We start from the raw sequence: 6,206 nt of genomic DNA on the forward strand, positions 1-6,206 counted from the left end.
AGGGCGTAGCTCAATATGAAGTGGTGCATGATATTTGAAGTCCTCAGAGAAATAGCTATACGCAATATGCACAAGAATTGAGATGGAACAGTAAGAAAGGAACATCAACGGGAAGAATTCAGATTAAATAAGTTGTTGGATGCAGTGTTTCTCCTTAACTGTTCAACTGTGTATTGAAAATCCTAGAAAGGAAATAAAAGAAACCTTCGAAAGAGCTATCAATGCTCAGCATTCGCTGATGTGTTTGGTACCTTCTTTGAAAGTGAGACCGGTAACAGAACCTGCTGGTCAGAGTGGTGGGCGTGCTGAGCACTGAATACGGACTGAGAATAAACAGAACGAAGCTAAGCTATTGAGGAGTAGCAGAAATCAAATTAGTCACAAACCTACCACCAAAATTGGGGGGCATGTAGTATACAAAGCGAAGGAATGCTACTACCCTGGAAGCAAGATAATGCGTACCAAACAAAGTAAAGAGGCAGACTAGCAAAGTAAGCATTCTTTATACTATATACTAGTAGCAAATACAGGCCTTTGTTTGACAAACAAATTTCTGACGATTTATGTCTGGAGAGCAGCACTGTACTGAATTTAATCATGGATTGTGAGAAAATCGGAAGAGAAGTGATTTGGTGTTCCAAAAGGAATTCAAGAAATAATTTGATTGATAAGGAATGAATAGATTCTTCGCAGAATCGGCGAGTAAGAGAATATTTAGAATATAGAAACTAGAAGAACGGACAGGGTGACAGAATATGAGTTAAGGCATCAGGAAATAACCATAGCGGTTTTAGAGGAATCCACAGGGAGCATAAAATTGTGGGGGAACACAGTGATTGGAACAGACAGGGTGTTTCAAAATCAATATACGTGTTTTAAGGTTCTGTAACATCTATTAAATTAAACTTAAAATTATAAATAGTACTCAGATGAAAGAGCAACCCAAAGAGGTTTCCATGTATACCTTCGCATAAAGGGAAGACTATGGAAGGACCAAGAGTGACTGAAGAACATTTCGAACGAGTGAGTCTTTCGCGCTTGGCCCCAAGAAATCAGTTCGAAAGGCTAGTCGTGAATCAGCAGTTCCAGTGACTTCTGTGTAGAGAAGTTTAAGAAGGCGCTTACATCTACATCATTATCGTTTACAGCTGTTACAAGTTCTAAAGCCTATAGACTACGGTTTACACGCCAATTTTGCAAACGAAATGTTGCTATATGACGACGAAGATTTTCTGTTTAGCGTCGTCTTCAGTGATGAATCGACATTTCACCTAAAAGGAAATTTGAATACACATAAGTGCGCATCTGCGGGTCAGCAAATCCCACCTAGATGGTACATTTGCAAGAGACTCCCCTAAATTGAATGTTTTTTGTGTCATATCCCTGTGGAAAGTTTACCGGCTTTGGGTGTTCATAAAGGATCACGGGTATGTGCTTCCGCTACCAACTGAACTAGGCTACCCGACTTTAGAAACAGCGTTGTTGCAACAATCACTCTAGACACACTGATCAAAGTTTGGGAAGAGCTCGCCTATCGAATCGATGTGTGACGAATGGAGCTCACATTGAACACTCGTAAGAAAAACTGTTTGAGTTGCTCTTTAATTTGATGTATTATTTGTAATTGTAAGTTGAATGTATAAATGCAACAAAGTCTTAAAACTCGTATATTCATTTTGAAACACCCTGTACAGAAAAAAAATGGGTGAAATAATTATACACTTGTCTAATTCGTCAAAATTTTTCCTTTATTTTTAATTTCTCATGATGCGTTCGGGTTACCCATCATCAGAACTTTGACATCGATACACAGTATCTTGTCGTTTATAAACAATACAGTAAAACGTCAGTGAGCTTGGGCATCGCTATTGTAATGGATTGTTTGTGAGTGACATGATATTGTATATCGATGATAAAGATATGATGATAGGGTAACCCGAAACCCGTCATGAGTTGTAAAAATAAAGAAAAATGTTCGCTGGCAAGGACAAGTGTACATCGCAGATATCTTCAAAAACTTTTTGTCTAAAACAAATCGTTGTAAGTGCTACACTGCTACAGAAGAAAAGTCGTTACTAGCAGCAGAAAACCTTTAAGAAGACGACACAAAAAAATGAGGACGATTGAACTAGTGGACGCTATTCTAGAACCGACTTAGTCGATGTACCTGTACGTAGGTTTGTACGAAGCAATATAATCGCAGAGTCCGCTCCCGTAGGGGAGTATTCTGAATGTTTGACTACCATGAGGACGACCTGGGTTTCATTCCCGGTACTATCCGAAATTTTTCCTCGGTGTGTGTGTGTGTGGGGGGGGGGGGAGACTAGAAGTGGTGCACTCATTTCGTGAGATCAGTTGAGGAGCTATTTGAGAAGCAGCGGCTCCAAGGTCTGGAAAACTGACAACTGACCAGAGAGCGGTGTGCTGACTCCATGGCCATCCAACTGCACTCAAATGACGTTATTGGCAGAGGATGACAAGGCGGCCGGTCGAGACTGGATAGTCCGGTGGAGACTGGATGGCCAGTAAGCAGAACTGGAATATTCTTGTAAACTCGTCTAAGATTCAATGTACCTACAGGGCAGTTTACACTTCAGTTCAAAAAATGGTTCAAATGGCTCTGAGCACTATGGGACTTAACATCTATGGTCATCAGTCCCCTAGAACTTAGAACTACTTAAACCTAACTAACCTAAGGACATCACGCAACACCCAGTCATCACGAGGCAGAGAAAATCCCTGACCCGCCGGGAATCGAACCCGGGAACCCGGGCGTGGGAAGCAAGAACGCTACCGCACGACCACGAGCTGAAGACTCACACTTCAGTCACGTTACATAAATCGGATATAGTATATCGTTTCCTCTATCATTCGTCACGTACAGAGGGGTTCACGGAATGGCGTAGTATACGCCAACGTAAGACGTTTGTTCTTTCACCGATAAGGGGGCCTTCCCTAGGCCTCACCGAGACGTCTTCACTTTGGGCTGATTTGCTTCTGGAAAAGAAAAGAAATAAATGCACCTATGTCATAGATTTGTGATCTAATTGCTGTAATGTAAGGAAATGTTATAGTCATCATTCAGAAAACTAGTTTGAACCAGAACTATTTGAACCAGCTGCGTACACCAGTTAAGCAAGTCATCTCAAAACTATATATCTGCAGAACAGAAAGAAGGTTAACATCGGTCCTAATATCATTTGTCTTTTTTACTGTATTGCAGATCTAGATTTCAACTGACATGCATGTGCATACCTGAGTTAGACTGGGATATGGGTTGTTATAATTACATCCAGTCTTCGTGACTACTTCTAACGCACAGGTGGCAGCTGCACTGTCCAGATCTGCAATGCAATAAGAAAGACAGACGATGTTACGATCGATGCTGACCTTCTTTCTGTCCTGGATTACATCATGGTCGTAGGACAAAATTATTCTCATGAAATCGAACAGGTTCTATATATTTGCATCACCCTACATTCTTTTGAACCTACTTACTGTGTTCATAGACTTTCTCTACAATTCTTATGCTCCATTACCAAAGTATCCAGTCCTTTATTCCTCACAATTCTTACTGTAAACATATTCTTTCATTTAGTTAATTTGTGCCATACAACCCTTTTATCTCCAGTTCTGCATCTATTCATCAAATTCTCGATCTACATCGTCAGCTATTTTGTTGTCCCAACACCACAACCGCTCTGCTAATTTTAGCGTTTCATTAGCTAATCTCATTCACTTATCATAACCTGACTAAAGCCACTTTTACTTACTTGTGTCTTATAATCTCTTCTCAAGACACTATCCATTCCGAAAAAAAATTATATGTGCTTCAGATAAAGTGATTGGCTTCCGTTGTTCTATTTTTGTATTTTTTCGACGAAGTCAGACATTTCACAATGCTGTACCGTTTTCGACGAGCCAGCAGCCAAGTTCAGACAATCAGTACATAAGAAGAGAATAAAAAGAAACATAGTAGGCCTATAATCTATAAAAAAAGTGGCAATTCACGGTTGGGTCTTTTTTAATTTCGGCAATAGAGTTATTTCCGATTTTGTAGATTATAAAATGAGTGTTTTCCCTTTTTTATGTTTTGGAAATCTGCAGATGACCACTGACTTGTTGAGAGATATAGAAGTAACAGAACTATCCAAATGATCTTGCAAGTCCTTTGTTCTCCTAACAGAATTTCAACACACTTTTCTTTGTTTCTTCTTGACTTTAATTCTTTTGGTCAACGTTGAGAGTGAAGAATATGAGAGGTAGGTCACAAATTTGTCAGTTACTGCCCCCCTTACGTATCTTCGGCTCTTAGAACTGCAATCTGTATTTTATCATTGATAACTTAGGAAATTCAAAGAGTATATTCCAGCTAAAAAGAAAAGGCGAAAACTATAAAAGAATCGGAGAAGAAAACGAGGGATATGTTGAGCGAGAATTGTATTCTGTGATTTCCTTTTCGACCAAATTCTGCAGGTGAGAATTCTTCCACTACTAAGAAATTGTTCACTTCCCGTTCAAAAGGCGACACATTATACTGGACTAATTCCACAGATCACCTCATATGTACATTGATCAAGCAGCAAAAAAATCGAGGAGAGAGAGAATGAAAATTGCCGATGACGTTACAGGTCAGTTAGAAACAGGGGAGGACTTGGAAGAGTAGTTGAACAGGATGGACTGTATCGTGGAAAGATGTTACAAGATGAAAATTGTTGCTGTTGTTGTTTTTGTAGTGGTCTTCAGCCTGAAGACTGCTTTGATGCAGTTGTCCACGCTACTATATCCTGTGCAAGCCTCTTCATCTCCTAATAATTACTGCAACTTACATCCTTCTGAATGTGTTTACTGTATTTATCTCTTAACTCTTGGTCTCCCTTTACAAATCCTTCCCCCCCCCCCCCCCCAACACTTCCCTCCAGCATTAAGCTGAAGCGTCCTATCAATAGCTCCCTTCTTCAAAATAGGTTGTGCCACGAATTTCTTTTGTCCACAGTTCTGTTTAGTATCTCCCGTTACATGATCCACCCATCTAATCTTAAACATTATTCCGTAGCACCACATTTCAAAATCTTCTACTATATTCTTGTCTAACATGTTTATTATCCATGTTTCACTTCCATACATAGCTACGCTCCAGAGAAACACCTTCAGGAAACACTTCCTAACAATTAATCCATATTCGATGTTAATGAATTTCTTTTCTTCAAAAACGCTTTCTTGCCGTTGCCAGTCTACATTTTATGGTCCTCTGTACTTCTGAAATCATCAGTTATTTTGCTGCTCAAATAGCTAAACTTATCCACTGCTTTAAGATTCTCGTTTCCTAATCTAATTTACTTAGCATCACCTGAATTAATTCGACTACATCATATTTTCCTTGTCTTGTTGTTGTTGATGTTCATCTTATATCCTCCTTTCATGAAGCTGTCCATTCTGTTCAACTGCTCTTCCAAGTCCTTTGCTGTATCTGACAACATTACAATGTCATCGGCAAACCTTCTTCTCCCTAAACTTTAATTCCTATTTTTCTTTGGTTTCCTTTAGTGCTTGCTCAACATATAGATTGAGATGAAAATTAACAAAATCAAAATGGAGTGTAAACGAATTAAATGAGACGAAGCTGAGAGAATTAGATTATGGAACGGGAGCCTGTAGGTAGAAGATGGGAAGGGAAATAACCGACAGTGGCAGAAATACAGACGGTATGAAACGACAATAGCTAGAAAAAGACTTCTGAAAACGGAATGAATTTAACACTGCGTATCAAGTGCAGCGGCAAAAAGTGTTTTCTGGAAGTGTTTGTCAGGAGTGGAAGCGAAATGTGGACGACAATCAGAATGTATAAGAAGAGAGCGCAGACGTTTGAAATGAGGTGCTACGCGGAATTGACGAATGTTAAAGGGAGACTAAGGCTTGAACACAGTAAGCAGGTTGAGATGGATGTAGGCTGCCGCAGTTATGCGGAGATGAAGAGGTTGGACTAGCGTCTTTGGACTGAAGACCACAACACCATCGACAAGAACCTTGGCGTCTGCAGATTCCGACAGCATCTTTCCAGAGGCCATTCAGACTGCAGTGTCTCCAATGACGGCAGTTCCGGGCCTTTCGGCCTGGACGTGGCCCTTCTCCAGCACGGCCTCTGGAGCGGCTGGAGTCGCGTGCTCTTGGGCCCCGTCGCCGCCACGGCCTGGTGCTGCGGTAAC

Source organism: Schistocerca americana, chromosome 8, assembly GCF_021461395.2.
Source record: "Schistocerca americana isolate TAMUIC-IGC-003095 chromosome 8, iqSchAmer2.1, whole genome shotgun sequence".
Lineage (NCBI taxonomy): Eukaryota > Metazoa > Arthropoda > Insecta > Orthoptera > Acrididae > Schistocerca > Schistocerca americana.